The sequence below is a fragment of the Pan paniscus genome, chromosome 3 (genome assembly GCF_029289425.2).
Source record: "Pan paniscus chromosome 3, NHGRI_mPanPan1-v2.0_pri, whole genome shotgun sequence".
Taxonomy (NCBI): Eukaryota; Metazoa; Chordata; class Mammalia; order Primates; family Hominidae; genus Pan; species Pan paniscus.
The window spans coordinates 156,339,695-156,352,134 of record NC_073252.2 but is presented as its reverse complement, the minus strand read 5'-3'; the positions used below and the strand labels follow the sequence as shown (position 1 = coordinate 156,352,134).

At 37.3% G+C, this 12,440-nt stretch overlaps 1 long non-coding RNA gene across 4 annotated transcripts in view; it reads left to right on the top strand.

Annotated features, from left to right (window-relative positions):
* LOC117980104 (uncharacterized) overlaps positions 1-11,158 on the top strand; it is a 31,586-nt gene extending 20,428 nt beyond the window's left edge. For 2 of the 4 annotated variants that reach the window (XR_008625252.2, XR_004671252.3), the window contains 4 exons: positions 3,828-3,888; positions 7,311-7,435; positions 8,137-8,260; positions 8,701-11,158. This is a non-coding gene — a long non-coding RNA (uncharacterized LOC117980104). The remainder of the gene's footprint in view (positions 1-3,827; positions 3,889-7,310; positions 7,436-8,136; positions 8,261-8,700) is intronic. The other 2 variants (XR_004671254.3, XR_004671253.3) reach the window with 1 other exon arrangement.
* The last annotated feature ends 1,282 nt before the right edge of the window (positions 11,159-12,440 follow it).

Below are 12,440 nucleotides of genomic sequence, written 5' to 3'. Positions count from 1 at the left end.
AGGATTATAAATCATTCTACTATGAAGACACATGCACACATATATGTATTGCAGCACTATTTATGATAGCAAAGACTTGGAACCAACTGAAATGCCCATCAATCATAGACTGGATAAAGAAAATGTGGCACATATACACCATGGAATACTATGCAGCCATAAAAAAGAATGAGTTCATGTCCTTTGCAGAGACATGTATAAAGCTGGAAGCCATCATTCTCAGCAAACTAACACAGGAAGAGAAAACCAACACTGCATGTTCTCACTCATAAGTGGGAGTTGAACAATGAGAAAATATGAACACAGGCAGCGGAACATCACACACCGGGGCCTGTCAGGGGTTGGGGAGCAAGGGGAGGGAGAACATTAGGACAAATACCTAATGCATGCAGGGCTTAAAACCTAGAGGACAGTTGATAGATGCAGTAAACCAGCATGGCACATGTATATCTATGTAACAAACCTGCACATTCTGCACATGTATCCCAGAAGTTAAAGTAAAATTAAAAATAAATAAATAAAATATAATAGCAAAAGAAAAAATGCAAATGTTTTGGAATGGATTAAATTTCTCTCAATGTCAAGCTGCTTTCTTTTTGTGTTTTTTTTCTTTTTTCTTTTCCTTTTTTCTTTTTTTTTTTTTTTGAGACACAATCTCCCTCTGTCACCCAGGCTGGAGTGCAGGGGCTCCATCTTGGCTCACTGCAACTTCTGCCTCCTGGGTTCAAGTGATTCTCCTGCCTCAGCCTCCCAAGTATCTGGGACTACAGGTACGTACCACCACCTCTAGCTAATTTTTGTATTTTTCGTAGAGAAGGGATTTCACCATGTTGTCCAGGCTAGTTTCAAATTCCTGGGCTCAAGTGATTTTCCTTGCCCTCCCAAGGTGCTGGGATCACAGGCATGAGCCACTGTACTGGCCTCAAACTGCTTTCTTAAGCCTTTTCTCATCTTACTTTTATAAAGCCTTAGGTAAATCACATCAGTATCCTAGTTTTAGTTACCATCCATTTGCCATTAAGTCCTGAGTTTATATCTCCAGCTAAGATATCTCTTTTGAGCTCCATACTTACCTACCAGAAAGATCCTCTCTCAGTCTCACCAGCACCCTGACATCAGCATGCATAGAGCGCATCATCATCTTTCCTCCCGATTCTGCTCCTCTTGTGGTCCTTGCCACATGGCTTGCCTAAGCCAAGAATCTGGGAATCACTCTTGACTCCTTTCTTTTTCTCACTTCCTCCATCTCACCAATAGTTAATTGCTATCAAATCTATCATAAAGCTTTCTCAATTTCATTCCATTTCCTAATCCCCACTGTCAGTATGTTAGCTGATGCCACCATCTGAATTATTTCAGCACCTTCCCAATTAGTTTCTTTGACTCTCTTTACCTCTGCCATGGACACCTGGTTTTCTCCATTGCTCTGATCATCTTTTAGGAGATTTTCCTTTAGGAAAATAGAAAAGAGCCACAGATGCTCTTGCTATGTACTTTTACATCATCCCAAGCATTTCCTATTCATAACAGTATCTTATTTTGTTGAATAATGTTTTTCTGCATCCTATTCTATAAACTAATTAAAGCTGTGTCTATCTTACCCAATGTTGTATTTCTTGTGCCTAGCACAATGTCTGAAGCATAGCAGAGGCTTAATATATGTTTTTGAGTGTTGAACAATTGAATGAATGTCATGCTTAGTATTTCTTTAGAAGCTCTTTTCCCATTTTGATCTTTCCGGCATATAAATATCAAATCAATTTAATCACATCCCAAGAGGCAGCTTTGACTATACATGTCTCATTTGGTTATTAAAACATCCATTTTCCTCAATTTCACTTTTTAATGGAATTTTATCTTTCAATGCTTGTAAAACATTTTGTACTCTCATTTTTCTGCTTCCTACTTAGCATGTCTATGAATATGTACCATTTGCTGTTCTCCAGGGCCTCTGGTTTCTCAGTACTCTTTTGTAGTAATTAAGCTATGTTTTTTAATTCAAGGAGACAAGTGTTCATTCAGAAATATAATAAAAGGTTTTATCTGCTAAGGCAAATGTAATTGAATAGAGACAAAAATGTTGTAAATATATCTGACAATTCAGGATATACATTAGTGAGCCTATTAACCCTTGAATAAGTATCCTAATCAAGCATATCCTAAATACTTACCATTTAAATTCTAAAACAGGAACTGCCTTGGCCATGAATTTAATACACTGAATCACAAATATGTGATGTCATAGTGACCAAGTCATTTAATGACTCTTTACATAGTGATAAAAGATTCAATTTTTTAGTGATAAAACATTCAATTTTTGAAGAGTTCATTGGAGCAAGTAGCAAATAATGAATTAGATAGCTCCAGACCACAGGTGGTTTGGGGCTTCAGTGAAGGAGTGTGGGGAGAAGGCTTTTATAAGGTGAACGTAGAAGCAAGGCAAAGAAAATGTTAGATTAAAGTGGAGCAGTTGCCTCAAAATCCATAGTTAGAGGTTTGTTGGCAGTTTCTACTTGGTAAAACTAAGTTTCATTTTCCTAGGATAGGACTATTCATGCTGAATTGGGTTTTGGCTTGCTTATTGGCCTAGTTTGCTTAGTAGGAAGGATGGAAGCACAAATAATACAAGAGAATATATGTGATAAAGAGGTAGAGAAGATGACAGTTGATGGAATTTCTACAAAATAAGCCTTGTTTTTATTCCAAAGTAGGAGGCAAAGGCCTTTGGTTAGATCTAGGCGTTGAAGAGAATGTCAGACAGGGTCTTTTATCTTTAGTACTTAGCATTGTACTTGGCTGTTATGAATTAAATTGTCCCTTGCACCCCAAATTCATTTGCTGAAGTCATAACCACCAGTCCCTCACCACGTTGCCCAGAATATGACTATATTTGAAAATATGTCATTGCAGATGTAATTAGTTAAGATGAGGTCACACTGGAGTAGGGTGGGCCCTTAAACCAACATGTCTAGTGTACTTATAAAAAAGGGAAGTTTGGACACAGACATACAAAAAAGAAAGATGGTATGAAGAAACATAGAAAGAAAATGATCAAGCCAAGGAGACAGACCTGGAATAAATCCTCTCTTCATAGCCCTTGGTCAACCTTGCTAGCACATTGATCTTGGATTTTTAGCCTTCAGAACTGTGAGACAATAAATATCTGTTGTCTAAGCCTCTTAGGTCTAGGCAGTCCTAGGTATACTGGCCATGATAGTAGGAAGTCAATACTTGGTAAATTAATAAATGGATAAATGAGTAAATAAATGCATGATTAAGTGGGGTGGGACTAGGGGAAGACTCTCAGGGTTGAGGAGAACAAGAAAAATTTTGGTCAGTTTTTAAGTTATCTCAAAACTTTGAAATAGTTATTGGAGTTCAGTGGTGCTTTGGAGATAACAGTAAATTTGAAATTCAAATGAAGATACATGGAAGGAAGGTGATAAATTAGTGGTTTAGAAGTGATGAGATGGAGCAAAGCAAGAATAAACTTCTTTTCCTGCCCCACTGAATTAAAGGAGAATTAGAAAAGGTGAACCTTTAACAATGTGAGCAATTGAGGATATGGTACAAAAAATTTTCATTATCTGCTGTTCCAGACCTCATGTACATTGACAGTCTTTGAAGTGCTCAGCAAGATCTCTTTTAAGCTACCAGTGTCCATAAAATAGTTGATGTCACGTCAGGAGCCCAAGGATGTGTGTGCATGCTAATGTTTTCCACTTTGATAATTCTGGCATTTTTTTGAATAGGTTCTTCGGATATTTTCCTATTATCTACCTTGATAAAATGAATGTTTTCAGATGTCCTTCCTCACCTCTCCTTAGGTGCTTTGAACACGCAGTGATATGCTGTAGAAGCCAAGAAGAAAATGCAAATGCCTTCCAGGTAATGAATGTCAGAATGTAGTCATTATGTTTGAAAGATGTGTTTTATAGGCAATATCTATACACATGAACAACACAGGTGAAGATGAGGGCACTGCCTTGCTCTTAAAGATAACACAATATTAAAAAATAAGACACTCGGCTAGACATTTATTTTTTGTTATATACACACATTGATTCCCATAGGAAATATTTATAAAATGATGTTGCCTCTTAGAAAAGCAGACACCCGGTGATCACACTGCAGAAAGGATCCTTTGTGCATCATGATAGTCTCAGGGAGGTCAGTGGGCCCTGCAGTACAGTGCTCCTTGAGTTTTGAAGAGTCCCCAGGCTAGATTCCCAAACACCTGGAGCTGTGGCTCTTTACTGGGTTTGGATTCTTATTTTTGGAAAAAGTTTCCCATTTCTTCCACTTGCAGTTCTTCCACTACAATTGTTATTCTTCTAGTGCTTTAGAGCTAACTTCAAAATTATCTATTAAAGTCACACAATTGACTTTAATCCGCCTATCCAGGCGGATCATAGAGAATACATGTGTTAGTGGGTGACTTTTAATGGTGAGCTCATTAGCTTGGGTGGTAGGTAATCTATGAGAAGATTATAGAGTTTCTGTCCCACTGCTTATGTGGGTGCAAGTAATTAACATGGTTTTCCTGCTCTAGGAAGTTGTAGGGGAGCAAAATGTGCCACTCCAAAATGTGTTACCTTGGCATAAAGATTATTTTGAGTTGGAGGCAAATAAAAAACGACAGATGAAGAAAGAACCCTTTCCAGAGCTTCTCTTATTTAACTAAAAGCAGAAATTTCTGAGAAATGAGAACCACCATAAATCATCTCTCCTGTGGAAGTTTTATGACCACAAAAAAGATGGAAAGTCAGTCCTGAGATGGACCCGCATAAACAAATCTTACTCTGTTTCCCACACATAGTTACCTTCCCACAGTTTGCCACCTTTGGAAGCCTAAAACCCTTTTCCTTTGTCTTGTCCCTTCTCTATAAATTTCTTTTTCTTTGCTAAGAGGCTATATAAGCTGAAGTTCTAACCACAACTTTGAGTTACTCATCAATGAGGTTTCTTCCATGTGATGTGCACTACACACATTCATAAACTGTTTATTTTTCTCTTGTGAATGTGTCTTTTGTCAGTCTAATACTCAGGGTTCCAGCCAATGTACCTAAGATGGGTATAAGAAATTTCCTCCCATCCAAAGTCATCTAAACCTATTTCTTCTTCTGCAGAACTTGTTGAGCTACTAAAACACATCTTTAACAAGTGGGATAAGGAGAAATATGACACACCACCCAAGCCAGGCAACTGCCTTCTCTCTAAGACTTTCTCTCAGTTCCATGTTGCTATTCAACCTCCCACTAAGTCATGTTCCGCGGTTAACTTCTTTTTTAAGCTCTCCTAACTGAACTGTGAGCTTCTGATTTGTAGCTTCTTGTCCTGGAGTAGGCTTGTGCTTATTTCCCACCTGTATTTGTCTTTCTAATCAGGATAATGCTGTTTGCCTTAGCCAGTTCCATGAGCTCAACCTACAGTCTCTTAGGGAAGGTGTTATTATAAATTCCAAAGGACTTACTAAATGGCTAGACACACATGAAACACTGAAGAAATATAAAATGGTGCAGGCATAATTAGTTGATGGGGACTGTCTTACCATTACACACTGCCTGAACTCCAGTTATATTAAAATAGTTAAGAGTTTGGCAACCAGATGGGGCAATCAGGCCATTTGAGAACCAAAGTAAACCTGGTGAGAAACAAATGGATTGTTTCTAAATATCAGTTTATTAATGTTATTAATGTTTATCATTTTAGCTAACATTTGTTGAGTACCTGCTCTGTGCCAAACACCAGAGCTAAATGCTTTACATTTAACAGTAATTATGGGGATGATATTATTATCTCTATTTCTTAGATGAGGAAATTAAAGCTTGGAGAAATTAAACAAGATGCTCCAAGTCACAGAACTTAAATGGCACACAAGTGGTTGGGATTTGAACCTGCATCTGTCTAAATTTACAGTATGTCGTCTTGACAAGGGAGATACCCTTTGTTGTTATGTTTGGGAAGTGGTGGGCCCAACTGCTCTCAGAGAAAACATTGTCAGAGAGCAGCGTTGCTCAGAGGATTCTGCCAGTAATTGTCTCTAAAAACAGTCTCTTTATACCCAGTAATGGGACTGCTGGGTCAAATGGTATTTCTGGTTCTAGATCCTTGAGGAATCACCACACTGTCTTCCACAATGGTTGAACTAATTTACACTCCCACCAACAGTGTAAAAACATTCCTATTTCTCCACATCCTTGCCAGCATCTGTTGTTTCCAGGCTTTTTAATGATCGCCATTCTAACTGGCATGAGATGGTATCTCATTATGGTTTTCATTTGCATTTTTCTAATGACCAGTGATGATGAGCTTTTATTCATAAGTTTGTTGGCCACATAAATGTCTTCTTTTGAGAAGTGTCTATTCATATCCATTGCCCACTTTTTGATGGGGTTGTTTTTTTCTCGTAAACTTGTTTAAGTTCCTTGTAGATTCTGGATATTAGGCCCTTGTCAGATAGATTGCAAAAATTTTCTCCTATTCTGTAGGTTATCTATTCACTCTGATGATAGTTTACTTTGCTGAGCAGAAGCTCTTTAGTTTAATTAGATCCCATTGGTCAATTTTGGCTTTTGTTGCAATTGCTTTTAGTGTTTTAGTCATGAAGTCTTTGCCCATGCCTATAAATCATTCTACTATAAAGACACATGCACACATATGTTTATTGCAGCACTATTTATAATAGCAAAGACTTGGAACCAACCCAAACGCCCATCAATGATAGACTGGATAAAGAAAATGTGGCACATATACACCATGGAATACTATGCAGCCATAAAAAGAATGAGTTCATGTCCTTTGCAGGGACATGGATGAAGCTGGAAACCATCATCCTCAGCAGACTAACACAGGAAGAGAAAACCAAACACTGCATGTTCTCACTCATAAGCGGGAGCTGAACAATGAGAACACGTGGACACAGGGAGGGGAACATCACACACTGGGGCCTGTCACGGGGTGAGGGGATAGGGGAGGGAGAGCATTAGGACAAATACTTAATGCACGCGGAGCTTAAAACCTAGATGACGGGTTGATAGGTGCAGCAAACCACCATGGCACATGTATACTTATGTAACAAACTGGCACATTCAGCACATGTATCCTAGAACTTAAAGTAAAATTAAAAAATAAAAAGAAATAAACAGAAAAAAGAAAATGGGCACAAAGAAACTCCGGAAGATAATGGAAAAAAAATCTCTTTCTTCAGCTTGCTCTTCAGCCTTCACTTAACACTGCACCACATTCTTAGAAATGTTTCTTATAAAGTTGTTTAGGTTGATTCTCCTTGTTCCATGTTCTTTTCACAGGTTATGACACCAGTTTGATCTGAGGGAGTGATCTTTGCCTTACCACTCCTGCTCCGTAAGAATAAAGGGACATCAGAAGTTTCCTTCTGCAATGACTGCATAACCTACCCCTGTCCCCATAAAGGGTATAAACTCAGATGACCTTAGCTATTATTCCCATGGTGATTTTAGAAAGAGTTTATGTGTGCATATGCAAGTGTGCATACACATTGGAACAGCAAAGATAAAACATGATACATTGTTGTTAACCTTCAAGTCTCTTTATATCCTTTAGTAATTGCACAAGAGGGCCAGAGTCACATGTGAAACTAATTACAGAAGATCATATTGAGTAGCATACCCACTAAAATGCTGTTATGAGTTTACATTATTCACTAAAAGATTGAATATGAGAAAAAATTCTGATTTTTATACATTATTTCCAAAAGGAGTCAACTCCATTTTAAAAATGCTACTGTTTGGGGAAGGGGGTCTCCCTATTTCAATGAAATGACTATCTGAAAAGTACACATATTGTTTTGTTTATAAAAATCTCTGGTGTGTTTTGTTTGGCCTTTTCTAACCACTTCACTTAGCAAATTGGTTTTTGCCCAGACGTTTTATACATGCTGTATTATTTGACCATCTGTTGTCTTTGACACATTGTTTTTCTGAGTTTTATTTATTTTTAAAAAGTTGTCTCTCAGTGAGTTTGCTCATTTTACTACTAACACAGATACTCATGCTGTATGTGAAATAAAGACCATTTGTTGTTTTTTAAAAGATCAGTGTATTTCTGTCTGAGAAACGTTCCCAGCTTCTATATAATATGTGTTTTCATGTACAGCTGTCAGTCCTGGGTGATGGATTGCAATGAAAATTGGTCAGTACAAAATGGCACAAGTGACCAGAGAGGTTGGTGGATGCGGCACAGAGAGGAGAGTGTCAGGTTACAAGTTGGAGAAAGCCAAGTGAGTTAACATTGCAAGATGAGAAAAGCAAGTACCTAAATTCAGAGGATGAAGCTGACATCAGAGTCAAGAGATAGTGACATCAGGGGTATAGGCTCATGGAAAGACTACTGAAGAGTTACAGCAGAGGTTTGGAGGGGGTGGTACAATTCAGACAGAAAGATCAAGGAACGGAATCTAACAGAGCAAGAATATGGAAACGTGAGAGTTTGAGAGTCTAGTAACAGGTGATGGGTCCGTAACTGTGTCTTAGAAGAATATAATTCCTCATCTCTGGAAAAAGGAAGGATGATGTCTGAGAGTTGGGTAGTACTTCCTAGACTAGAGAAAGGCATACCACTGAGGTGTTTTGGGTAAATTGTGTCAACAAGGGGAAGGTTAAGCTCTCCTGGAATATTGACTTCTTTTTTTTTTTTTTTTTTTTTTTTTTTTTGAGACAGGGTCTCGCTCTGTCGCCCAGGCTGGAGTGCAGTGGCGCAATCTCGGCTCAGTGTCAGCTCCGCCTCCCGGGTTCACACCATTCTCCTGCCTCAGCCTCCCAAGTAGCTGGGACTACAGGTACCCGCCACCACGCCCGGCTAATTTTTTGTATTTTTAGTAGAGACGGGGTTTCACCGTGTTAGCCAGGATAATCTCGATCTCCTGACCTCGTGATCTGCCCACCTCGGCCTCCCAAAGTGCTGGGATTACAGGTGTGAGCCACCGCACCCAGCCGGAATATTGACTTCTTGACTGGCATATTCTGAGTAATAATGATATAATCCTTGTAGTTGGTAAGGCTTACTTGGAAATTATGACATAAAGTAAGTACTAAATGACAGTCTTGTTTGGTTACCAGATACCAGCTAAATTGGCCATGCTCAGGAGTCTCGGCTATCAATATGTGCCCATCTTCCAAATAGCATTATTGGGTTTTGCTTTTCAATAATCTTAAAATGCATCTCTGCTGTAAATAAAGAGGAAATTATGAAATGATTTTAGACATTCGAGTTTGAGGCTAGTATTCTTATGAAAATAAGCAATCCATTTTCCCAATACGACCCATTCCTGCTCAGCAGTCATAGCCCTTGCTGTGACAGAAAACTCCAATTTCTATGGCAAGATAAGAGTTTCTAAGCACTTGCTAAGGTCAGTAACATGATTCATGGAAGCAAAACTGGAAATTCTTGGAAAGGCTAGGTGCTGGTTTATGCAGCTGGTCTGATGACAGGCACAGAAGATAGCTCAGAAAGGCAGATTTTGGAATACTACATGTGGATCTTTCCACAAACATGAATCGTTCTTGGAAAGTTTATTCAGTTTATTGGACATGGTAGTCTCCTTCCCTATCAGGGATGAATGCTTCCATTGACCGATGTCAAAAGACTAAATCCCACCATTAGTTTCAGAAATCTCAAAGAACAGAGCTTTAAAAGAGGTATAAGTGTTTTCTTCTTTTAAGAGATATTTGAAACTCTGGCAAGGGTCTTGAACTATAATTTGTATAAACTGGGATGCATTCATGGAAAAAGAGGCTGTTGTGCAAACTACTGGGATTCAGGGATACTGACATAAAAATGAGTAAATTTAGACTTTACTTCTCCTTCTCCTGCTGATTGAATTTACTTGATGCCCTTCGATGAGTCATGGAATGTCTTTGTATCTCAACTTTTTCCTTTGAAAATGTGAATAAGGTTGATATACAGTATAAATAAGAGTTTGTTTATAGTCCATGGCTCTTTGGATATTTTGTATATATACTTGTAACACTGCCTGTATTCCAGATAAATTCCTCAATAAATCAGATTTTGGAAAAATCCAAGAAGATGGCAAACCCTATCTATTTTTTGTTTGAAGCTGATTCATGACAGAAAAATGAGGTTTGATATTCATTGCCTTTTCTTCTCCCTCAAATACCAATTTTTTGGAACAAAATAGAATTGCTGCTTCTTTCAAGTTATTTTTTTCAAGAAGAATTTGAACTTGCTCATTGCATTTTATTCTAAAGAAATTGTGCTTTTAAAAGCCCTCTCCCTATATATTTTACAAGCAAATTGTTTTGACATTGAATTTGTTATCTTTTTAATTTTAAAGTAATTGACTCTGAGACCCCTCTCTCAATTTAAACTAAGAATATAAAATTTCTCAAAAATTATCCTGAATAAAATTGATAATAAAGGGTTTTATAGAACTTGCCTCAGTTTACCAATAAAACTCTAATTCAGATTCTGTTGTTAATTTCAGAATGAGGAGATAGTAGAAAACAAGGCGACACTTATTGCCAAGAGAGATCTTTAAGTTACATCATTTATTGATTGGATTATTTTACATGTGTAATGAGATTCTTGATTCTAATTACATATACCTTAAAATTATTTAATTAAATGTGAAGTTGGATTTCAAATTTGTTTGCTTAATGGAAACACCAGAGGAACTTACAATTGGTGCATATACAGGTCTTTCCTCCAGATATCCTGATTCAACTGATCTGGGTTTGGCTTTGGCATCAGGAGTTTTAAGAGTTCATCATGTGATCTTAATAGTGCAGCCACTGGTCTAGAGATGGGACATGATTGGGAATCAAAAAACATCGGCTTCAATAATAATCCTCATTAAATAGAAGGTACCTGAGGATAAGGCAGGAGGCAGAAGCCAAACACTACATCTACCATACTACCTCTAGCTAAGATGAAGCTTCAAGATGATAGATTAGGTTTTTTTATTCTTCTTATCTAGAAGATCTGACCTTGCAAAATATTGTTTTGGATTGGCAGTGATGAAATTGTCATAGCTTCTGGAGGGGTTATCTAATTCTCTAATGTGTACATTTTCTGTATTATAGTAATAATGGATAGAAACAAGTCGTTGGCCTTTTAAAATCAGTTTTTTGGCAACAGCAGCACAATGTAATAAAAAATAAAAGCATCTTCTAAGGCTCCAGTGTAATTTCTCTTTCAAAAGCTTTGAGACCAATTTTTCTTGTAAGTATAATGAAAAACCTTGCTTTGTCATGAGTAATGAATACTTAAAAGGGTCTGAACAGAATTTGAAAAATTTCTAGAGAAAGCTGAATTGACTTTTATATAAGCATACTCACTCAGAAAATACACTAGCCAATGACATGTCTAAATATTTCATTCTCTAATAAAAATATGAACTGCTACCCTAGGAAATGAAATAGGAAAGACAGCATAAATAAGTGTTTCAATGATTACAAATACCATCTAGGTGCTGTGTCCTGTGTGTACCTTGGTGATTGTTATCTCACCTTCTAGTCTTCCTGCATGTAACCAAGTAAGATGATCACTACTAGTTCCCAGGTTGGAGAAATTTGAAGTTTAGAGTGAACTGTGATGAAGGTTAGCTCTGGAAGTGATGCTGACACCTTCTGATACAAAATTTATCTCTAAGTTCCTTTAGAAGCTCAGAAAACCTCACCAGGATAACTTTTCAATTTTTCTTTGGCTGACAATTAAAAGAAAACATTTTTCTAATTATGCAATTTGGAAATGATTCCAATTGATTCCAATATCATCAAACACTTTTCATATTGAGTGGACTTGATAAAAGATTACATTAATTCATGTAATAAAATAGAAAAACTATAATTGAAATCTGAATGAGGGAAGACATACAATAATGCAAGATGGGGAAAAACGAGTTTAAAATATGCAGGTCATGGTGTTCTACACAGTTACTAAAGTTGAGCAACAGATTTGGTTCTAAGTTTCCTGGTTTTCAAAGAAAAAAGGGCACAAGAAAAAGATTACATATTTTTATGTCATCTCTGAAAAGAAAACACATTAGTTCTCAGGGAAAAATTCACATTGTTCTCAGAAAGACAGACAAGAATAAACTCCTAAAAAATCATTATCGGAGAGAGGAGGGCTGAACTGTTCTATGCCCTCCTCAGTCAGTAAATTCCTTAAATATTTAGAGTCTGCTACTTCTGTCAACAACTTTGAGAAAGCTGAATATCAATTTATGCTGGCTCAGTGGATCCAAAGTGTGCTATCAAGTCTTTTCATAGAGACTTCATCATTAACCAAGTCTGAAGAGATGTGTGAGGGGCTGTGTTTATGCAAACCCACCAATTCTCAAATAGTGTCACTACTATTGTTATATAACACTGTTATATCTCTCATTTGGATTCATTCCTGAAATCAAAGTGATATCCACATTAACCAATTGGATCCATGGA